The 26,504-nt window shown below is 28.9% G+C and overlaps 1 protein-coding gene across 3 annotated transcripts in view; it reads right to left on the minus strand.

The window, feature by feature from the left end:
- The window catches only part of LOC113377989 (leucine-rich repeat-containing protein 24-like), a 573,615-nt gene that overhangs the window by 62,543 nt on the left and 484,568 nt on the right, over positions 1-26,504 (minus strand). For all 3 annotated transcript variants that reach the window (XM_026618474.1, XM_026618473.1, XM_026618475.1), the window contains one exon: positions 19,727-19,783. The gene's annotated coding sequence lies outside the window, so the exon portion shown is untranslated. The remainder of the gene's footprint in view (positions 1-19,726; positions 19,784-26,504) is intronic.

A 26,504-nucleotide genomic window follows, 5' to 3' on the forward strand; every position in this document is an offset into this window, starting at 1 on the left:
CGTGAAATGATAGATATTATTATTGATTACACCTGGTTATGAATAAATGAATAAATAAATAAATAAATAAAAAAAATTATAAACACTCACTGAAATGGTTTATAGATGTTAAATGCACTTCGTAATATGCTTTTGTAATAAATTCATTGATTAACGACTCATTCATATTTATTCTCAATAGGCCAAAAAATAATAGGTCTGAAAGCATCTCTAAAGTTCGCGTCTAACACAAACCAGTTAAAATTTCCTGTAATCATTTGATTTGAGTTCAAGTAGATTCCAATAGCTTATAGAATACATAGATTCTAATTGCTATATAATTCTAAAGTAAAAAAATGTATATATCTCAGCAATTTTACTATATTTCAATTAGAGTTTTCGCCTAATATCAAAAATACTAGAAAATAGTCTTGTCTCAAAATTAACGACAAAAAATATAATTTGCAAATATAAACACTAATAAACTTGAATGTGTCCCAAGGTCTGCTCGCAAATTTTATTCTTAATTAATTATTATTAAAATTTTATTATAAATTAATTCCAGCACTGAATAAACGATTATTTGGAGATCTACACTACATTTGTAGCTAAATAATCTTGTCTCAATAATTAGCGACAATTTGCAAATATCACTAATAAACTTAAATGTGTTCCAGGGTCTGCTCGCAAATATATTATTAAAATTTTATTATGAATTAATTCCAGCACTGAAGAAACGATTATTTGGAGATCTATACTGCCTAAGTAGCTAAAATTTTTATTTAGGATTAGTGCCAGGTGCACACAAAAAATCTAAAATAGCCATCTAAGTGGCTTTTTCTGACAAGAGATGATACGCAGACGTTGCACAGTATAGAAATATTATTATAGTTGGCACGCGTTAAAACAAAGTGCTCATCATTGACTTGTAAACCATATGAAAATGATCTTATTTATACAACATAAATATTATTCCGCATGTAAAATATATCTGTCAAGATATGTCACATCATATATAAATGTTTATGTAGTAACTTAAACGCTTATAGATAATTCTGCAAAATGTAAAATTACACGTTTTACCTATTTACTCACTAGTTCCATATTTCATACCAGATCATTATGGTTTCATAATGTTTATTTGCTCATATTCTAGACTATTTAATCAACTTAGTATTCTCTATAAAATAATGTTTGCATGTATGCAGTATTTATAGGAGGGGCACTGGGTACGGTTGTGCCACCTGAATTTCCTTTCCCTTTCTCTTTTGTATTTTGTCTTAGTTGAGTTGAACTTTTTATCTGTTTAATCTTCACCCAAAAAGGACAAGATATACATGTCACAACCGTACCCACAAAATTTATCACAACCCAATTGCCAGCCAATCCCAACGCAACCTTCTCAAAACAAATCTTCGTTATGACTAAACTAAAAATTATCTAGGCAAAAAATTTATTGCTGGTAATTAACTACTAATGTTAAAAGCGAATACAACAAAAAAACTTACTTTTGACTCTTTAAAAGTAATGCGGTATAGAGTTCATGTACAATTTAGGCAATAACAGAAACTTGTACGAAACAAACTTCATCTTTCTCCCTTTGGACCCTATCTCAAAATCAGCATAATTTAGCTGTTATGATAACCGTCCCTCATATGTATGTTAGCTTAGTTCTTAGAAAAATCGCTGAAAAAATTCGATTGTTTTAAAAATATTAGAGTCGTATTGACATTTGGAAACGGTTACATTATACTATTCAGAGGCCAGCCTTATTAATGTTATTAAACTTTTTTTTATTTATTTTATTCTGCTATATGTTTTTTATAAACAATAAGCAGAAACTGCTAACAATAAATATTTTACAATATTAACTAAAAAATAGTAGCAACACCCAACACTTAACACACAAATATCTATATTTTTATTTCTTTTAAGAATTTAACAATATGAATAATTTTATTTTACAAAACTTTGGGTGTCGTTCCAATAAGCGACAATTTTCAATTTTTTCAAAATCAATCTTAGTTGACTTCTCTGGCAAATCTCTATATTTGAACTTTACTAGTTAGTTTCAAATTCTGTTCAGAATTTGAAAAAGTTTGTATTGACAACTTTGCCAATTTAAAGTTGTGTAACAACGTACAATAAAAATATAATTTGAATATATAATTTACTGTAAAATGATTACAATTATGGAACCCAAGCCATTCAATTTTTTTAATAAAGCTGAGAATCAGAATTAATAATTTACTCGGGATAGTATCTCGTACTATCAGACATTGGCTTTCAAATTTATCACCGCTGCAAAATTATTATTTTATTATTATTTCTCATCAATTACTGATATCATAATCGATTACAGTGCATTATCATTTTGCAAATCTCTATCCGGATTCAACTTCAATTTCAATTTCGTTGGAAGTTCAAACGAGATAAATTTCAAAATCATGAGCAAATCGTGACTCTTCTCTAATAAGACGACAATCGAGAGATCTCCTGCACGTTTGCAATACGTTACATATTGAATCTCAGTGCCTTACATCCAATTACTTCAATAAAAGGCGGAATTGTGCAAAATAAACTTGTATAAAGTTGGAAAATATATAAAATCGATCGCAATTTGCATATTTAAGTTCAGTAAGATATTGAAATGGGGGTAAAACTAGACGTAATAATAGAATTATGCTCTTGGTAGATTTCGCGTTTTGTAGGAAATTTTCATGTACAGAGCTTTGGAATAGTAATGTTTACCTAAAGCTTTGGCATTATCATTTTTATCTAACTTTGTAGACAATTTGCATAAGATTATCACTAAAATGTATAGTGGTTACTTTATGGCATTTCCAAAATATGGTGTAAATTCGTCGAAGTGAGTCAACAACACAGTGAAAGAAAAATTGCTAAAAAGTTACAGGGCTAAGAAGCTAGAAAGCTAAGAAGCTAAACATTTATGAGATGGATTTTATAAAACCAAAACAAAGAATAAATTACAGTAACAGCTCATGCATTTGAAGTATTTTTCAATCAAAGATCTAAGGAGCACAGGCTGCAATGGCAGACATCTAAAAGCCTTCACAAAAACAGAAACGATACTGACGAATAACACAAACCACAGCTTGATAAAGGAATTAATAATTTTTGCTAATAATTGATTTGCTGCTAATATTATGTTTTCTCAGCGCTCGCAGGCATTCCGCTTTGCTTGACACCAAAATTAATATGTGATCTTTTGTAGACATTTTTCTCAAAAACGGCTGCACCGATTTAAAAAATGTAAATAAGTAAAATGTAAATCTAAATAAGTGCTCTCGATAATTAGTTTTGCGCTGGTCGTGTCGTTTCTTTATAATTCGCAGATAAGTGCAAATGTTTCATCCACAATTTAGCCAAAGAATTCAAAAACTGTTCGTAAAATTTCAGTTAGAAATCAACCTGGCCGTTACTGCGAAATTCATTGATGATGTTAAAGAATTTTGCAAAGTGCAAAATAATATAGTACCTACTTGATTTACATTATAAAATACTCATACTGGTCAAAATAGGAAAATAATTAATTAGCAATTTATCCAGAATAGACCTACTATAGTTTGAAACTATCCACTCGTCTATTAAATCCAGTCATTAATCAAATTATCACATATACACGTATACATTTGTTATTAAGTCGTCGTTATTCATTTCTCACGGACAAAATAACTCTTTAGATGTTCAAGAATAAACGTCGTCGTCGTGCAAAGTCAAGTTTGAATCGGACGCGATCCCTATAGAATAGGAAACGCTTTTGTGTCATTAATGAGAACTCGCGAGTCATCAGAGCAATATCACGAAATTATTTACTCCTTGTCAGAGACTATGACATTTATTTAATACAATGGACTTGTATGAATGCAGACTGCAGATACCGAACAACTACTATCTTCAATAAACAAATACTTATCAAGTGACTACGAACAACAAGTCCGTGGGAACAAAACGATACGAAATTGAAGGAGATGCACATTTCAATAAAGATAACACTGTTTACTTAAACTATTTAATGAAAACAATAGAGATGTAATGAATGGATGATCTTTTCTTCCACAAAATTCATGTTTGTTGAATATAGAAGCACGGAGGGAGGGACGTTCTTTGACAAACGAATAATTAAGTTGTTATATTTTCAGATATAGTTTTATGAATAGTACCTATATTCTAGAGGTGGAAAAGTACTGCTTCAATTAAAATAATGAAAAAAAAATTATGTATTTTTTTACAAACAGTGTATAATTTTAGCGACATTCAATATTTTTCCTGTTACGAGCTTTGGAGATTTAAAATTTTGATATTTTGATATTTCCATTTTAAATTTTTAAAATGCTTCAAAATATTTGTTTTGGGTGCAGATTCATAAATCTCAAATCAATATATATCGGACATGCATAACAAGAATAAAAACACAAATTTAAAACAAACTAAAATATGTAACGATGGAGTTTAAAAAATTGTAAGCAAAACCTAAAATGTACCTACAATCTGCGTATCTAGTAATAAAAATAAAAATAACAAAAATCTATGGTCTGAGGATATGATAACGCACTACACTTTTTATTATAATCATTAAAACTGCTGTATTTATATTAATTTTTGTAATTTTATTAACATAACATTTTTTACGAAAAAGAAAGTGTGCAGTATGCACGGTCTGTTGACGAATTGGAGATAAAATATTTATTTTTTTAACTACATTTTTACTTAGATTTTAACATGAATTGAAATAATTAACAACCAATTTGTCGAATTGAAAAAAATAATATTGACAAAAATTAAGTAAATTTAAATTATCAAACTAACGTATTAAAAATTTAAATATCATATAAAAAATGTTTTAACCCCGGGTTTTTTCTTCCTGGTATTATTGCCAAATGATGACACATATCTAGTTTGGAAATGTATTAATAGAGCATTATCAATGTTAATTCTTTATTTTTAATTTATATTTAAATATATACCTAAATTAAGTAAATAACTACAAAGTGTTAATGATTTCTGTCATATGTGTTTTTAATGCGAATTATTTTTAATTTTCTTGATAAAATTCGCGAGTTTCGAATAAAAGTTTAAAATGTTTGCTTACGTTTCTTTAAACGGCTTTGAACGTAAACATGAATCAAAAATCACCTAAAAAATAAATTCGACTTCGATGAGATGAATAATAACAATTAACTTTCAATAAATAATAATAGATAGGAGTTAAAACCATTAAGAAAACATTTTATTTGCCAGAACGAGGAGAAATTTCGTAAAGCAATGTAAAAAATGTAAGTATAATTATTAAACGCAATAAATAAATTCGTCTGTTAATTTTTATTATATTATTTCAATATCAATATACAAATAATGTTACTGAACCCAAAATTTTGTAAATATGTGCATATTTTATTACAATTTCTTAACGTTGTGTTTTTTCTTCCAGACATGAATTGCTAAATAATAAAACATATCTAGTTTCGAAAGTATAAAAAGAAAACTATTATATTAATTAATTTCATCAACAGTTTATAATTCGATGAAAACTTGTTGAAGTCGGATGTAAAAATAGAGAATTATGTCTATTATGGGCCAGATAATAAAATAATGTAAGTTAATTCGACTCTAGAATTTTGGACAATAATATATACAATAGTCGAACGCAGATGCATTTGCAGTACACAAAAGAAGTCTATTTACAAATTGATAATTCAAAGTATCATCAATAAAAATATAATTTTAATATATAATTAAAGTTTCGGCTAAACACATAGGATAACATCGATCGATCATGAGTACGTACCCTAACAGAATGAAAGGCTGTCAATCAGCCGCCCTCGCGCCACATGCGGTGCGACACGCCAAAGAATAATTTTGTTATGGAATTGAAAGATTATCCCAATTTGTCATTGGAATTATAATTTTTCTTTTTTCTTTTAATTTCATTAACGAACCTATTCACAAATATCACCACCAACATGGAATTCTATTAATTAAAGAAGGATATTATTTCGTGCTTCAAAAATTTTGTCGAGCAATATTACAAAAGGAAGAATTATGATAAGTGCAAAGTGAGGTCAATGTTTCTATATAAGACAATTTTTCAAGATGTATTTTATATATATACATATACATATATATATATATATATATATATATATATATATATATATTGTGTTTATTATTAAATGTTAACAGCCAATTCGAAGCAAATAAACAGCAAATATTAACCCTTTCCACTCGGATGCCGCCGTTCCTGCAGCAAAATATATATTAATCTCGCAATTCGCTAATGGAAAGGGTTAAATTATATGTAATTAAATTAAATTATATGTATTTGGGAAAAAAAATTGTGGCATCATTCAGCAGTTCCAAAATTATTACAATGATCAAAACGAATAAAATAAATATAATTTAATTTTATTAAATTTTCGATGGATTTTCAAAAATGATTCAAAATCGAATAAAATATCTATTGATAAATTACATTCTATACAGTAAGAAAGTGATTCCCTAATATTCAATATCCACTGATAATGACAAAAAATAAAATGAATACTAATAAAATTCAACTGACCGCACTCCAGGACGATTGTGACAGGCATACAGATATGTAGGTTAAAAATCAATAGCTATAAACACAAAAATGGTTTATAACGACTTTTATTGTCAGAAATATGCACAACACAAAATATGCATTTCAGCAACCGCAAAGCTTATGAATATAATATAACAATATATAACAGAACATCTTTTTTAAATAAAGTTTAAATAATCAATAAGCCACCATCGCGAATAGTGTTATTATAAATTTCTTCTTTAAAATCAGTCAAAAATGTTAACTAATCGTTATCAGATCACTAATCAATCAAAATATTAAAGTGACGTATCAAAATAGTAAAGTGAAATATTAAAGATCTAGTCAGAATCATCATTAAAATGGTGACACATGTAATAGTAACTATCACCTGTGCATTTTACGTTGTACCAGAAACCGCATGTTCCTTGGCATTTGATCCATTTTACGCTACCCCTACTTTCAGAATATGAGCTTCCACAAAACAAACAGAATCTTTTTCTTGTATTGCTTTTTCCTTTTGCTTTCTCTTTCGTTTTGTTCCTAGTTCAGTTAGATTTTTTTCATATGTTCATCCTTTCAATAAAAAAAAAACATGAAAACGTGTCACAACCGTACCCACAATATTTGTCATAACCGTACCAAACGCACACTTTTGGAGACAAATCATCGTTATGATCGAGCTAAATTATTTACGCAAACACTAATTGCTGGTAATTAACTACTAACCTTCAACTTACAGCAAATATATATATATATATATATATATATATATATCAATGATACAAAAGTTCTGATACCAGCGTTCATCGAAATAACTCAGACAGCGCATCGTTAATTTCTAGCAATTTACGAGTAGCAGACTATCCCAAGGAATAATTGCATTTCAGCGTATTTTTGACAAAAAACAATTCTCGTATTTCATACGAGAAGTTCGTGTGTTCTGTAGTGTTTTATCCCTGTCTGCTTTAATATTCCACCCAGTAATATTATGCAGTGCCATGTATGCTGCATTAGGGATGTATTTATTTAAGCCAAAATGTACACGGCTATGTGCACGTATCGTATGGCGACCGGAGTCCGCGGTCGTCAGCACTAGTTCGCAATTAATAATATAAAGCTTGGGACATTGATTTTAAAACTGTGCTACTGTATTATAAACTTTTGCCACAAGACAAATTTCTGCAAATTTAAAGAAATGTGAGTAAAAAAATACTAATTAGCAACATGTTTTTTTTTAAAAAGCAACCTAACGTTTAGCATAATTATGTTTGATATGTGTTTATTATCATAATTCTATATTTTATTTAAAACTGTGCTTCCAGAACCTATTAGCACATTAAAGCATAATATATACTTTTTTAACCCAACTATACTAAATTTCAAAGATAATTTATTCTATTCTTTATTCTACATAAAGATATATTTATGTCCATGATAAAGTATATCTGTATATAAATGAAACACAGCTACACAAACTATTGTCGTGCTTGATCTCTTGTTTAGAGTAATAAATCTGAATATCAATTTATTCTTCATTATTTATAAAAATATGCAACTTTGTAATACTTAATAGCCATCATAAGCGAAAAACATGTAGACTTCCTCTAAAATTCCGAAAGTATCTGAGATATAATTCTGAAAAAGATATATCTTCGGCATGTTAGAATAAAGCTGTACTGCTTTAATATTTTTTAATATCTATAAAAATGCAGAGAATTATTATGTTAAACAACGCCTAAATAAATATTGTTTTCACAATTTCACTGGTCATGTAATTGTGTTTGAAGAACTTTATGTAATTAAAATTAACATACAATCATTGATTGCTTGTTTTTTGTTTAGTTGTAGTATCAGTTTTGCATATAAAAATAATTTTCATTTTAATAACCTCAAAAAATATATAGTAACCACAAATAATCCAAAGTACTTCAAGAAACTTACGTGTCTTACACGGCACAGATTTTTCATTTGCTTTATTATTCGCACCATAATTATTTATGGGGGATGGGATAAAATATTCTTCCGATTTAGACATTTTTTATTAACTCAAGATTTGTACTAATATTTTACCTTAAAATGGAATGACATGAAACATCGATAAATGAACAATATGCTTCACGATGTCATACAAAGAAGCCTAGCAAAAATACGACTAATCACAATCGACCCGTATATAAATGATATCATCGAGAGCGAATGACGAATCATTGGCACTCGACCTTGCCGTAACTCACTTCCGTTGCATTTGTACGGATTTACACCCATGTCGCGCCTAAAAAACCTTCAAAAACTAACATTTTTATTATTATTTGAATATATTCTTCGGAAAGTAACAAATTACAATATATTAAATAACTCCAGCTTGAACAATAACAAAAATCAAACTAGTGGGGTGTATGGCATCGTGCCTTAAGGCAAATTGCTGGAACTTCCCGTACCGTAACGAAATGTTCGAGGAATACTGAATATTTTCAAATAGATTATTATTAATATTGTAACATTGTCTAATATCTATAAGAATTATATGAACTAAATTGCAACGTTGAAATTATTTATTTAAAGTATATTAGAACTATAGTCAGAATTAAAAATAAAATCTGAATTATTTTCGATATACAAAAAAAAAAAATTAAAAAAAAAAAAAATCGAAAAAAAAGTTGAATTTTTTTTTTCCAAAATCAATTATTTTGTTAAGACAAACAGAAAGTTCTTTGAATCATTCAAATTGGACGCTTAGTTCTCTCAAAAACTGCCATTTTTTGCACATTTAGCTCCGTATCTTCAAAATGGCTGGGCCTGCCTTTGCCAAAAACTAACAACCACTTCTCCCAATCATTACTAATTGAAAGTTTTTTAGATCATTCAAATCGGTTACTCCGTTCTCTCAAAAACTCGATTTCTATTTTCTGCACTCTTTGCTCCGTGCCTCGGTAACGGCTGGACCTGCCTTTGCCAAAAACTAATCAGCTCTTTTCCCTATTAATATGAACCGAATGTTTTTTTGAACCATTCAAATCGGTTGATCCGTGCGCCCGAAAACGTGACTGGAAATTTGTACCCATACATACATACACACACACACACACATCCATTTTTTCTTAGGTATGCCAAAATGCTCAGAAACCTTCAAAACGTCGAGAAATGTAAAAATTTTCAATTCCGATTTTCGGCCCATTACAATAACTTACCCTACGGGAAGTTAATATATTGCCAATTTAAAATAGGATTAACACTGCGTTGTGAAACGGCAACTAAAATTGTGTCATACTCCCCTAAACTAAATTGAATAGTTCAAACTCAGTTAAAAAGTTAATTAATTAAAAATAGTAAAAATTATTTTCTTAGCCTTGAAAGGCAAAAAATAGTTTACATGACACAGTTCGGCAGCATTTTTTATTGTTTAAACGCAACAAGTTCAACGGATAATTCTATGCTGCGCGCACACGTTGAGATATAAAATGTTTATTCCGCTCCAGCCATAAATCCTGAGAAGGTACTTTAATGTGGCTTTATAATTCACGCTGTATTCTCTTATGACAGTCCATAATAAATTTACAAAGAAATGCGCTACGAGTTTGTGTTTTTAAATAAGAGGGCATTTATACAACGGGGAATACGTACTTACTATAGTTTGAAATTTTGTTTATACGCCCGAGCATAAACTACAACGACGTTCTCGTGAAAAATTTGATTTAGTTTCGCCATGATAAAATAAATTTGCTTGCAAATAAAAATTATTTACAAAAAATAGGAAGGCAGTAAAATAGAATACCTAATGAGTAATGTAATGCGTTTTGTAAGAATTTATATGTTTCATTTCACATTGGAAAATTGGTTGGCAATTTATTATAAATAAAAACAAATGATTACTTCATTTTTTAAGATTTATAATTAACATGAAACAGCCAAAATATTTTATTATCAGAATTAATTTAAAAATCTTACAATAACTGAAAGCAGACAATACTGTCTGTGTCGTATTGAAAGAATGCCAAGCGAAATTCGAAATTGTAACCTCTTATATTCTTATATAGTTGTAACCTCTTATAGTCTTATATAGTCAATTATAAGACTTGTGTGGTATTACTGATGTATGGTAAAAACGAAAACCTATTAAATAACCTATTAATAAACCTATTAAATTTGCTAGGTTAAGATATAGTCTAAATTGATAAAAATAAAACATAAAACCGACTTACGACTTGAAATATAGTCCAACCTGAAATAAGTATGTTAACCAAATCTAAGATATGAGTTGGAATATCGAGTATAATGAATTTATTAAATAAAAAGTCTGATTTACAACATCAACTCAAAATTCATAATAAAATACTCGAATTGATTAGGCAATAAATATGAAATGAATTCAAAGAGAGAAATATAAAGATGATATCTGAAATATATCATATCAACTTCTTTGTGATAATGTGCAAATACAAAGAAATGATGTGAATAACATTTACTGAATTTAGTAGCATTTAGTATTTCAGATGGTAGATGATATATCATATAACATTATAAGACAGTTTTTAGTCGGATATCCATCCAATCATTGTAAAAAAACTAAGGAACCGATTCTGCCGCATAACAGACCAATGTTATTGCAAGGCTATGTTATGAAAAACTTTCGAAACAAAATCGTTCTGAATATTGACAAAAGTCATGTGGTTGCTGTACAGTCAAGCGTGTTTCTCAGGCTAAAACTCAGGCTCAGATAGAAAACCTAACAAATGAAACCGTACAAATGTCGAAAAAACGATCTTAGATAACAGGACCTTTCTGATCCATCTTCATAGCATACGAGTGACGTTGCAGTTTATGTGTAAAACTCCTGAATGCACAGTAAAATAAATGATATTTTGACAGTATTCAGTATAATTCAGTAGCATAATATATGGAAGTTGGAGCGTAACATGGCCTCGCCCTAACATTTTTCTGTTATGCGGCAGAATCGATCCCTAATTTCAGATTAATTTTTTTATATAGGTAAATCCCAGAGACGTTTTTTACATTATTGGACTCATCTTTAATGGGAATAATTACAATTAACTTAAAGAACACAATATCCATAACTAATAAACAAATGACGTGAATAGTAAACATGCTCGAGAATGAAAAAATGTTCAAAAAAAATAAACAGATAATATTAAGTTATAAAAACAACAATTCTAATAATTTAAAATAAATATTATAATATTATGTTCGGCTCCGTGCTAAGAATGTAGATTAGGAAGCATTGGTTCCTGGTTCGATATTGACCTTGGCCAGATTTATATCAAGCAGTAGTGATATCAGATTTTCACTATGATACGTTAGTATCTCTTATAAGTGTCTTGAAAATATGTCACAACAAGAAAGGGCTACTACAGAGTTGCCTTCTAAACAACCATCTGTTAAAACAAAGTAATTACTGAATGTCTGAAAAATATAGAGTTTGTAATTCAAATAATATTACAATAATAATAATAATAATAATAATAATAATACAGAAGCTAGGGTATGTCGGTTTTTAAAAACCGTTTTAGAAGAAAATTATGTAATTTGAAAACCGATTTTTTGCAGAAAATACAAGTTTTCAATGTATGGAAAACATTTTAAAAAAATGAAAATGACAAATATAGCCAAATGTAACAGATTGATGAAAACAAATTGCAAACCCATAGCCGTTTTCGTTTTACTAATATAAAAATATGTATATCCTTATATTTAAAAAATAGGCATAACGAATATTGAATTATTTTTAATATTTTATCATTTTAGTCAATCATTATTTTTTGTTCTACTAAATAGCATAAAAATGCATGATCAATGAAAATGATAAAATAATAATTTCAAACAAAAATTGTTTTTGACCACTCGAAATTTTCTGTTTAAATCTTCGAACCGTTCGAGCAAATAGTTATGTTCATAAAACCTCGAAAGTGGAGAAAACATTTTATTTGAAAATAAAAAGTATTCGAAAGCCAGTTTTCTAAAATGTCGGTGTTGTATAAACCTCAAAAAAGCAAAGTGAGATAAAAGAGTTATACGTACATAAATTATAATATAATACAAAGTAATAATATTAAAATTTTAGAACAATATTAGTAAACTTGTACATATCGTAATTATCTAAAAAAAACTTCATATATTAAAAACATTTGTAAATTTAGTAGTAAAAATTACATAAAATATTTTTATTATTTCATATCAACTTTAACCGAATCATAAATTTCGATGTAACCACACCGATTTTTTCCGCCCGCATATAAAGCAATTTAGGCGCCTGGGTAAGCAACTCTTTGCTAGCGGTATATCAATTCCCTTAGAATCAAAGTAGGTTGTAGAAAGTTGCCTCCTCTTTTCCCGTCGTCATCCAGAATTAGATTTTATGGCATTTTCCATTAGAAGTCAGTAGCGGTACTCCATATAAACAAACAGCCAAGAGCAGCGAACTACAAGATTATTAACTTTGGTCGAAACGACTTGGCGTTTACGCTCGAACTTCAAAAGTAAACACGGATCCAAAATAATCATCTAAAAAAATAAATTCGATGTCTTTTCGATTTTCGAAAGGTAAATAATAACAGTTTTGTAGCCAGAGTTGAACCATTCAAAGAAAACATTTCATTTAGCAGAACGAACGCACGTGAATTGATGTAGGGTAGGGCGGGGCACAAAAGTCCAATTTGACTTTGAGCAATTAATTGCATTGTGAAAACTAAATCAATTATATCAGAACAAATAACCCGTATCAAACAACTACCTGATTATGTTCAGTAAAACTACCAGCTAATTCTTCATTGTAGAAGTTGTTGAAGTGTTTTTTTGCTGTTTTTCAAATATTTGCCCAGGCCTTTTACTGGTCTTCCCCCATAGGCGGGGTAAAATGGAACAGCCAGGTGACAAACATGTACAATGTCTATTCTTAATTTTAAAAAAACTTTACGAAATAATAGCTACACGATTCAACCAACCAAAACAAAAATATATTTTCTGTATACAGTTTTTACAGAGATAACACTGTAATCTCGATCTGCTCAAGTTAACCTTTTTATTTTCATTTCAAATATCTTTCATTATTTTATCTTATTCTGTAAATAAATAATATTACATTCTGTATTATATGTCAGAGTGGAAAGCGGCATCCGAGTGGAAAGGGTTAATTTTACTATATATTGTAATTCTGTATATATGCTAATTGTTATCTATGTATTGTATATATGTTTTGGCAGAAAGAATCATCAGCAGAGTTTAACTTTAAATTCAACTTATCTTTTGTAAATTTGCTCTTTTCAACTGAATTTACTTTCTTATTTATTATTTTTTATTGTTTACACCTTTGCCAGCGTAAAGGCTCAGATGGTCCTTTTTACCCAAACTACATGTAAGCTTTAAAAAAATGTTGAATTTCACTTAAAACTAACAATTTATCTTATAAAATATGTATATAACTTCAAACTAAACTTCTATCTAAAAATTTAAATAAGGTATCGTCAACTAAACAACAGCGCTCACAACCAAAAAAAACTAACAACGAAAGAAAATACTTTTGATGCGGATTTTCAAACATAGCCGTTTATCTCCCTATAACGACGTCGTACGAATCAAGATGATGACTGGTTATATATCTTTTACCTTTACCTTGCATTTTATCTTAAATAATGTCAATTTTTTTAACTCAACCCTTTCCACTCGCAAATTCCGAGAATTATATGAGTTTTGCCGCCGGAGCGGCAAATCGGTGGTAAAACTTTACACCCGCGGATCTTTAAGCCCCAATCGGCCCTAAATATAATTATTAAACCGTTTAATAATTATATTTAATTTAAACGCAAGAACTTGAATGCTGATTATTTATACAAAATATTTACAAGTGGAATTGTGTTAAAAAGCTATGCATAAAATGTAAATTTAATTACGAAATGCAAGAATTTGTTGGATAATTATTTATACAAAATATTTTCATATTATTTCACAAATGGAATTAGCATATTCAAATCAATGACTCTCGAACAGAGTAAATATTCATGCATTAATTAGGTTTCAAAAACCAATTGATTATTTGAGCACACGAGAAAAATATAATCGAGAACGTTTTCATGTAGAAAATGAATTATTTGATATAGAAAAGCATTTAATAATAAACTCATATGCATTTGTAGTATTTCTCTCTCATATCAACGTCAAAATAATATTAGCTGTTTTGTTTAATTTTTCTGTCTGCTTTGTGAGCGAGTCTAGATTCTTCTTTCTCGCAGTCAACAGACACAATATCATAACTAATTTTTATATATAACAATTAGATTTTAAAAACAGAATTTTGTTTTTTTTTTCTATTCTCTAATAATATTGTAGTGTTCATAATTAGCGTTTTTAAAACATTTTAAATATATAATTACTAGAATAGCAGTTTTGAAACTCAACGTATTCCTTTTATACGTTCTTAATAATGAAAAACAAATACAATGCTACTTTTATAAAATGTTTTTAGTCATATTATTTTTATTATTATTTCGTTGTCAAGAGCTAGATTTATTGCCAAGGTTCTTGGGAGTATTCTGCATTAAAATATCGGCCAGAGAAATAAATCTTGCTGCGTTTTGTCAAAACTTATATATATATACAGGGTGTCCCAGAAACGGGGTAGTAGAATTGACTCTATTATAATAAAATTTAAACAAAAATCCATATGGTTATAGTTATAGGCTTATAAGTGTAACATATAGCTTTCTTGAAATTATGACCATTTTGCGGTTATTGTGGTTAACTTTTATTAATTTTGGATTAAACTAAAATCATTTGACCTTTGGATTTCTAGAAACATAGACAAAAATAATGACACAATCGCCCCAAGTTTTCCAGAATTAGGACAATTTGTTAAACTATTAAGTTAAAATTTTCAAACTTGGTTGAGTTTGCTTTAAAAAATCACTAAGGTGCGTTGGCAAATTCTATATTACAATATATATATTCTAATAACAATATATTCTATATATTATATATTATTAACTTCCCGTAGGGCAAGTTATAGTAATCGCAAAAAAATCGAAAGTGAAATTTTTTATGTATCTTTACGTTTCAAAACCAAGGCAGGTCTAGCCGTTCCGAAGATATGGGGCAAAAAGTGCCAAAAACGGTAACTCAGTTTTTAAGAACGGAGCGTCCGATTTGAATCATTCAAAAAACATTTTACTTGTATTAACAAGATGAAGAACTGATCATTTTCATAAAAGCAGGTCTAGCGGTTTCGGAGATCTAGTAAAAAAAGTTAGAAAAATGCCATTTGGCGGTCAAAAATGATCATTAGACATATGCACATCGAATTATTAGATATTTTATAGAGATTTTAACAATAAGTATAAATTTTGTTTTTATTCCTATGGGTTTCGTACCAATGTTTATCCGTTAAACGGCGACGCGGCGCTTACGCGCTTCGATATTTCGTCTCTATGCAGTTAAAGCAGTACGATTGCTTTGAAAAAAAGTTCAGAATTTCCAAAATATTTCAAAATAAATTTTTCTTCAAAAAGTCTTTTTTTTCGAAAAAAGTAAATTTTTGTCAAAAATTTATAGTTTCTCAAAAATCTAATTTTTTCAGAGTAAAGTTTTTTCAAAAATGTTAATCTTTTTGAAAAAAAATAATTTTTGGTACGTGAAGTTCCAGCAATTTGCCTTAAGGCACGATGCCATGCGCCCCACTAGTTTATAAATTTATTGGCAAGCAAAGCGCTATAGGATACAATACGTATTTTTACTTTTATATTTGTATGATCTACCTGCCTTTGCCAAACACTAATCAGAATGTCTCCTTATCAATAGAAATCGAATGTTTTTCGAATCATTTAAATCGGTTGAACCGTGTTCCCGAAATCGTCGACAAAAATTTATATCCGATCACACACACACACTCGCGCACATACATCCATTGTTTCTAAGTTATGCCAAAACGTTCGGAAATCTTTGAAACGTAGAGATATATAAAAAAAATTATTCTCGATTTTTTGGCTATTACTATAATTTACCCTACGGGAAGTTAAAAAAGTAAATAAATCATAATATATCCACAGCGCATCAATGGATGTACACCATTACCGACTGCATAACTGAAAATTACTTCTATTCTAATCTAGTTATAAGCTTCAAATAAAAAATTAATCTCTCAATTTATTCTGGTGCATGTGTTCGTACAAAACACACACGTGCATTGCTCGGATCCCTTTTGACCCAGAGCGTTGGGTTAATTTGTACAGTTACTTTTATTGGCGACGAAGTTCATGCACTCCGAGAGCAATGTACATACAAGAAAACTCGTCATGTAGATGTAGGGCCAGTGCATTTATTTTTAGAAATTAGTTAAAAATACAGTGAAGTGTGAGGAAAATTTTATCACTAAGGTGTTCGTTTGAACATTTCCCTTTTAGATTAAAAAGTTATTATTCTGGTACTTAATTTCTACTGCATACGCCTTGGAAATTTATCCTAGTGGTATAATCTAACTTCGTTGGTTTACTTACGCATCGTTTATTCATTTATTATTTATAAAACGCGAATATTGTACCAAAGCTCATGCTACTTGAAAAAAAATACAAAAATCTAGTTTATATTATAAAATAAAAATGATAGAATTTAAATACCCTTGCAAAAAAAAAACATTATTTTTCTTTACTGTATCATATATTTTTTGTTGATTATTTTGTATGCTTTTGATATTTATTATATTATCTATTTATATTATATTTAGTAGTTTCATCCGCTAAAGATGTTTAGTGGCAGTCTTGAAATAATATGCAGGACTTATTAAAATATTTTAGAAATTGGGTGGATGTCGCATATATATTTTAGTTCAGTCATTTACTACTATCAGTCACTAATTTGTGTACAAAAAACAATAAAGAGATTAATATAATATAATGAAGTGACAAGATAGTATAAGATTTATCTAAGATTTACACTTTATAAGAGTATTTGCCAATAAGAGGCCAAATTCCTGAAGTACGAGTTACATAAAACTTACTATTTATATTCATTCAAAAAATTCATTTTCAACTTCCCGTAGAGTAAGTTATAGTAATGGACCAAAAATCGATGAAAATGAAAATTTTTGCATATGTTCACGTTTCAGAGTTTTCTGAACATTTTGGCATACCTCAGAAAAAATTGATGTGTGTGTTTACGTGTGTAAACAATTTTTCGTCGACGATTTCGGGCATACGGATTATCCCATTCAAATGGTTAAGAAAACATTCGATTTCTATTGATGAGAAGGCGTGCTGATTAGTTTCTGACGAAGGCAGGTCCAACGGCTTCGGAGACATGAAGCAAAAAGTGCTAAAAATTGCGGTTTTTAAGAAAAAGAAGCATCCGATTTGAATGATCCGGAAAACATTCGATTCATGATGGGGAGAAATATTGATTAGATTTTGGCAATGGAGGATCCAGTCGTTTCGGAGATACAGAGCTAAAAATAGCAGTTTTTGAAAGAACTAAGCATCCCATTTGAATAATTTAAAAAACTTTTTGCTTGTGTTGACGAAACGAATGCTTTTCGGAAAGATTTTTTTTTCAAATTTAAAAAAAAATTTTTTTTTTGAATATCAAAAAATAATTCGAATTTTAATTCTAATTCTAGCTAAAGTTCTAAACATCACTTATAATACTTCAAATAATTATAATAATCTATTTGAATACATTTAATATTTCTTGAATAATTCATTAAGGTACGGGAAGTTCCAGCAACTTGGCTTAAAGCACCATACACCACAAGTTACAATTACATTTTATGTATGAATACATATTAATTTTAAGGATGTTATAGTTGAGTATGATCTAAACAGGGTCGAAAACAATTGTGTAAAAACCTACAAGAGATACTGTAAGACATCTCTAAAATACTTATTTAAGCCCAATATTTAAAGCAAATAAAAATCTTAAATTTAATATTTATTTTATCTACTGAGGAAAAAACATTTAATTTTGCAAGATTCAGAAATAATACCGCTATTATGAAAAAAAAGTTCTATAAGCGAACATCAAAATTATTTGATCAAGTGTTGGTTTTATTTATCCATTTTGTGCACCCTGTATGCCAAAAATCTATTTTTACCATACAATACCAAAAATCTATATTGAACATTATACTTTAGTATAAAAAAAATTCCCTCAGAGACCTGTCTCGGCAAAATTCTTAAACCAGAACATACCAAAACAGTAAATTTAACTAATAGCAACTCGTATTTTACTCTGGCTACTATAAAATGCTAAAAATGTAAACAATGATTTAAAAAAAAAAAAAGTTTCTTGATATAAAAATGAATTTTAAAATAGTTTCAGCTCTACCGCTAATAGTACAATGATCCTTGCACTTCATGCACAGAAATAATTCTTCCAGTGCATTTTGTAGGCTTTAGAATGAGGCGTACGATATAGCTTTATTATTTTCTATTTGTGATCCTACATCACGACTTAAAATAGAGATGAAAAGTATCATATATCGATCCAAGTATATGATCGTTTATCAATATATTATTCTGCGAAAAATTTAAAATAACGAAGAAAGTCCCAACAAAAACGTTTTTGTTTAATGATAATGAATCATGTGGCGTTTTCCAATAAAAAGATTCATTTTAAATTTTCGAATATCAAGTTCACACCTATTGTAATAAATGTTGGTATCTTAAGAATTAAAACAAATCGAAATTGTATGTGAATAAAAAAAAAAATCATAAATAATACCCCTTATTGGAAAATCATACAAATATTTAAGTTTTGGTATTGATGCAATATCATTATATTACTATTTATGGCAGGCGAGACATTAATTTCAGAAATTTCTGCTATGTTTAATATATTCAAATATTAAATATCAAGCGTACTTCAACAGTGCGTTTCGGTGAATTAAATTGCTAATTACTAATCATATAGTAAAACATATATTAACATTGTTCATAATAAAATTTGTAGTTATTACTTATGAAAAATAATTACTTGATAATCTTACACAAAGTCATCCTAAAAATAGCCTTCATCATCGTGCAGTGATAGAAGGTAATTATTTGTAACTATGAAAATAATATGCCACATAAGATTTAAAAAATTATGCGGAAAACAGAACTGCCTATAATAATTTTAAGAAGGTTGCAACATAAATTCATATTTAATAATTTTAATCAAATTACTTACTTTTTGTTCTAGTATTCTAATTGATTCTCATATATAACACGGCGGCAGCTGTTGCACCTGAAATAAAAATAATAAATTGGTTATTCGAAATCATAACCAAAACTAGATTAAATAGAGTATAAATAAATTAGGTGTAAGTGGCCCTAAGACAAGTTGTATAAATTTCTCAACAGATGGCACAAAAATTTACTTAATGACATATGTTAATAATAAACGTAAAACTTTTAATTGAAGTGCGGTCTATCTAAATGTTAATATTAAAAGCTAAAACTATTAGAGATTATTTTTTTTATTAATTTAGAAGCATTTGAGCCCTTGGGAGCAAAGAAATTCAGAAATGTCCATATTAAGGACCACCCTAATATATATATATATATATATATATATATATATATATATATATATAATATTGCTGAAACATCTTCAATAACACCAACATTGAAATCTAACCTTGGTAGTCAGAATAAAGACGCGCAAAACAACGAATTTAAAACAAATTCTAATTAATTTTACATTTGCACCTGCGTTTTATTCGAAGGTACTCAAAAACAAGAAATCTCAGAACAAAACTGACTTTAATACCGAAAGACAACTTTGAGATAGGTAAGACAAACACTGAAGAAGACCTCTTCATGCATAATTAGGAAGAGATTAGTGACAACTTTACTGGGCGTATGTGATCGAAAACTTAGGAAAATTGGTAGATTCAGGAAGAAACTGTCAAAACCATAAAGTTGTTCTCATCAGTTGATTGAATTATAAATTATAATACATGAAACAAATTGATAATGTATAGGACTCAATCTAAAATACGTGACAAATCCTGAATTAGGTTAAAATTGTTTGCATGTTTCGTGAACTGTTTACTGATTGATTGGTGATATTGGAAATAATATACGTGTGTTATGACTTTGTACATATATTAATTTTCGATTAAATCATAAAAATCAAAATTCAGAAAAATTGATCCCTTATTAACAAAGAAAAAACTTTAAATCATAAATATAATGATTAATTACTTATTATTCAAATCACTGACTGTGATACAATTTTGACTAGAATATTCCAATATTTTTTTTACAAAGACTTTAAACTTTACGAGTTTGTTAAAAGCCCAAACATGAAATAAAAATTGGCTTAGACCGTTCTTGAAAATCTGAAATTTTAACAAATTTCACTAAATACATTTACATTTAAAACTAAAACGTGTGCGTGTATTTTAAAAAGAGTGCGCGTAAGGTTCACACGCGATTGAAGTAAAACTTATTTACACTGTACAAGATGGCATTTGAGTAAAAATAAATACATCATATAACAATTTTAAATAATGTTTATTAGTAATATGGTAACACTCGTGATGCACATATTTATTAGTAGCAACCATTAAACACATTTATATAATGATAAATTATAAATTATACATTTATAATAGCATTAAAAATATGTATAATATTTAAAAACAATAATGTAATTAAAGTCATACTTCAAATATGACATGATCGGTTTGTCATTGTAATTAGCATTTAGAAATGAACCTTCATTAGAAAAATGAAGTAATTGCTGATTAATAACTTCTATAATATTCGTTCACACAGTGGATTATGTTAAACAATGCCTAAACAAGTATTGTTTTCGCACTTCACTCATGTAATAATTGTGTTTGAAGAACTTCATGTAATTAAAATTAACATACATTCATTGACTGATGGTATTTTGTTTACTTTTTTGCTGATTAATAACTTCTATAATATTCGTTCACACAGTGGATTATGTTAAACAACGCCTAAACAAATATTGTTTTCGCAAATTCACTCATCATGTAATAATTGTATTTGAAGAACTTCATGTAATTAAAATTAACATACATTCATTGACTGATGGTATTTTTTTTTACTTTTTTGCTGGCGATATAATCTCATTCTTTGAACAGCTGTAATATCTGTTGCATAATAATATATAAAAATATTTTTCATTTCAATAACTTCAAAGATTTATAGAAACTACGAATAATATAGAAATTATATCAATAAACTTATGTTTCATACACGGCGCAAATGCTGCATTTGCTTTATTATTTTCATTGTAAGTATTTACGGGGGACAGAGTAAAATTTTCTTCTGATTCAGGCATTTTTCATTAAATCGAGATTTGTACTACGATGTAACTTTAAAATGTTTATTTATCTATGCCGATTTCCTTGTTGATGTCAGTACGCATACAACATTGACGCCGGTACGCACACAACGTTGATGCCGGTACGCATACAACGACAGATCTCTATTCACATACGCGACGACTAATCACAATCGACCCGTATAGAAATGATATCATCGAGAGCGAATGACGAATCATTGGCACTCGACTCTTATCTTATCTTATCTGCCGTAACGAACTTCCGTTGCATTTGTACGGATTTGTCGCGCCTAAAGAAGTTTTACTTCAAAAATGTAGACAAATCGATAGAAAATTAGAGGTAAACTTTATATAGAATCTAATAAATATGTCGAACGTTATAATTAAAATCAAGTCTGTGTTTCTATTGAAAATCTTTAAATTGAATATTCAAACCGTACTAGATTTATTATTAAATGTGAAATCGATACGACCGTCAGAACAATCCACAAACAATAAAAAAGTAAGTGCACGCGCTGAATAGTGTGTTTCGCTCTCTCGGTAGATTCGAGTAGATTCACGGAACCAATATAGTTTCTGAAGTGCACAAAACAGAAATAAAACAAGTTTAAATCATTTATTAGCCATAGAGTTCGACCCGTATGTACCTGAAAATAGAAGCTGTGTTGTATGTAGTTTACGTATATACACAAGCGAGAAGAAATTCTGTTAACAGATCAAAGTACGCCAGCACCATCAGGTCCATGTAGGCGGTAATAACATGCATTTTTGTTAGTTTTCTGACTAACAAGTCTAAACACGTGTTTATCATAATAAAGGTAGGGTAGAGCGGGGCTTAAAGGTCGGCGGGTAAAAAGGCCCACCACTGATATCAAAGTATATACAGTGTGATCTTTGTGATATGAAAATGATATTGTGCATTGTTTGAATAACGCAATTTCGTCAGATTCCTTCAAAATTAAAAATAATATATTGAATCTTCTTTACCCCGCGGAGTAAAAAAGGATAAATGACAAATTTTAGAAAAACAGTAAAAAAACACTTCTTTATGATTAGGATTTAACTGAAAATTTTATTGAGGATAGTTCGATAGTTGTTTGCTTGATACGTGTTGTGATGCAGTTCATTTGGTTCAAACAGTATAATTACTTAAAGTCAAATTGAACCTTTGTGACCCCGCCTTGTTTTATTAGAAATTTGGAATATAATATACAAATGACAACTATATGTTAAGCCAGTCATAACATACTGACATTTGAGTTCATTTCTGAAGAATGGGCTCGCCCGTAGGTAAGCGGTTAAGAGCGACGGGATTTGTTTCAGAGGTCCCGGGATCGATACCCACTTCGAGCAGCCTGTTGTCAGGCAGCAGTGACGACGATTTTCACTTGGAAATATAGATAGCAATATGTTTCCAAGTGAAAATAGCCCTTGCCCGGTATTGCTGCACCAATAAAAAGTCAGCCCTATTAGATTAATTCTAATAACAAAAATCATCAAATATGGATGGATGGAACCATTGGGTTAACCATCTAAAAATACGAAGTAAGGAGAAGTTGCAGCCCAACAGCTCATAGGACGTAAGGTTCTGATTGCTGTTAAAAATATATATATAAAAAAAAATCTGAAGAATTATGTGACATCACAAAATATTTTCCGTTAGCATTAGTTTGCTGTAAGCTTTCAATTGTAGATTTCAAGTGAAAATAGCCCTTTCCCAGTATTTATGTAGCTTATTGTAACAGGGGTGTGTAGTAACACGCGTTTTCAGTAGGATCTATAAATATTTTTTTTATTTGCATTATATTATCATCAAAATAATATAATGTTTTCTTTTAAATATTTTTTTGTCTCGATTCGGCATGTGAACCATCCTGTATAATGTCATAGTTACTGTCCCGCAGGCCGACGCAATAAACAGAACTGTGCAGATCCGTCATTTTTGATAAGTAATATAAAATTTATCATTATAAAATTTCAAATAATGAATTCTTCAAATAGAGATAGTTCAAGTGTTCGGTTGCCTTTCAGAAAACCACGTTATGAAGAAATCATCTCAACAAACTTATATGAGTAAAAATGTTTGATGATTAATATAAAAATGCCGATATGTTCAACACAAACAAGATACTCATCATTTTATTAAAAATATTTTTTCTGGAAATTAAATAATCTTTCGTCCTAATAATCGTTAATCTTTCTTCCTAAAGCTAGGAAGCGTCAGGTCAATGTTCTTTAACACAATGAGTCAAACGCGAAATGAATAAAAGTCCCCTACGATATATAAGAAACAAAAAGGAAGAAACGAATTTGATTCATTGTTGATCTTCGAAGCGTTCTAGCTAATAATAGACGGGGTTGCATTGTCATGATTCATTGTATAGGAAAAACAAAAATTAAGATAATACCACCCAATAACTACGCCAGCATTTATTTCCGTCTGGCGCCAACATGTAACGGCTCTAGAAATTATTAAAATTTTACTTCCACTGCATTCAGAAAATCTAATAAAAATTGTGTACTATATTCAATATATAATACAAATCCAGTAAAAAATAAGATATTATATGTAAAAAAAATATTTTACGTGTAGCTCATCAACAAGAAGTTTGTACTTTCCAAAGAAGATTATTTTTTTGCCGGAAAATTCGATTCGTTAATTTAATGTTTTCAAAACGTCCTGATGTTCTGTATCAAAATTGGAAATAAAGTAAATGTCTGTTTGAGTATATCAGGCAAAACGTTTCCACAAAAACTACTTTACACCGATTTCAATTATATAAAAGCTATTAGATAAAACTTGACGAGGATTCGCGTTGCTTAATTTTGCGTTATAATAGGCCTAGCCATTTTTTTATAATTAGCAAATAAGTGCAAAATTTTTCGTCCACGTTTTGATCAAAAATGTTCAATAGATTTAAAAAAAATCATTAAAACATTTCATTAAATTAGTATATATTTAATTTTATTATCAATTCATTTAAAATCTATTTGATGAAACTTAATATGGACTTCTATTGATTAGTTTTGCGAGACGATCGTCCTAGCTATTTCTACATAATTAGCAACTAAATGCAAAATTTTTTGTTACGTATGAACTAAAAATACTCAACAAATGCATTAAGACATTTCATTAAATTAGCAATTAAATTTCATTATAGTTTTTTAAATGCCATTTGATGAAATTTGAGAAGACTCGTGTTGATTATTTTTGCTAGATGATTAAACCAAAATTACTCAACATATTTTAAAAAATTCATTGAGATAATTCTTTAAATTAGTATATTGAATTTCATAATATATTTTGTCTAAAAAATTATGATCTGACAATGTTATAAAACAAATTAGTATCCTAGTAAGAATCGAGTTGACAAACTTGTGATAAGCACTCTTTTAAAATTTATCAAATTTTATAAATTTTTATTATTTATGACATTTTTTTAATTATTTATTTATTTTGTTGTAATTAAAAACACTTTCATGTTATTCAATAAGAGTATCACTAAAATTCACACAACATTAAAATATAACTCATGAAAGTTACTAACTAAAAGATGGCCATTTGAAAAATGATTTTTTCAAAAGTATAGGTTGGAATTTAATCAGTATTATTACTTGTTAATACAATTATGATAACTAATTAAATATCTGAAAATAATCTATACGACAAGTATGCAAAGTTATGTAAAACTATACGTTCCAGCAAAGAAAATTGTCAAATGCTAGAATCCAAAGGTGGATAAAAATATGCCTTTCATGTTTGAATTATCATTTACAAATTTATAAAAATTATCCAGAAATCACGAAAACAAACTTTTTGCCTGAAGAGGATAGTAATTGGGAACCAACGATAACTTGCTCAAATATTAGATTAAGAGCCTTTGAAGAAGGATAAAGTGTGAAGAAATGTGTTACTCTCTACATAATTCTCCAGTCATCAGATATAACGCTAATAATACTAGCTATATTTAACAAATCACAAAACTTTATTGTAGAAATTAATATTGAATTCAACAGTTATTGATAATTATTATCTAGATATTGGTTAAAGTGGCTAACTCCCTTATTGCATTTCGTAGTTTAATCGCCCAATAATAGAAGTTACACACATTTGGTGCTTCACATTTATAGGAATACTCCAAGCGCATAACAATATTATGAAGTTTGTACGAACTGCTACAACAATGCTACGCTTTTGATAATGTTAAAAGTATAATTTCTATATTATAATTGTACAGACGGAGAAAAGTGGGAACAATAGTCGAGAAGCAGGCAGTTCATTTAAGGAAGAAAGTTTGTGAAAGTGCGCCCAAACTTACATCTGGTGAGTTACGAATTCATGGAAAACATATAGCAATGCTCGTTCTTCAGAAGTCGGTTGAAATGAAAGGTGAAACATTTTTGGCTAGATGTGGAAAAAGCTAATATAACATCGATTTAGAAAACGCAAACCAATATGAAATATGTCATCACCAAGTTATATAAAAATCAACAAAATGTCATGTGAAAATTGAATGTATGCAAAAATATAGATCACCCGCAGAAGAAAGTTTATCAAAATATGCAATCCAGATACAGAATCAAAGAATAGCATTTCCCAAATAAGACATTTTATAGCTAAAAATACTTCATTAAAATTTAAATT

The sequence above is a fragment of the Ctenocephalides felis genome, unplaced genomic scaffold, assembly GCF_003426905.1.
Source record: "Ctenocephalides felis isolate EL2017-DRISC unplaced genomic scaffold, ASM342690v1 CF-g0.4_SCAFFOLD_01886, whole genome shotgun sequence".
Taxonomy (NCBI): domain Eukaryota; kingdom Metazoa; phylum Arthropoda; class Insecta; order Siphonaptera; family Pulicidae; genus Ctenocephalides; species Ctenocephalides felis.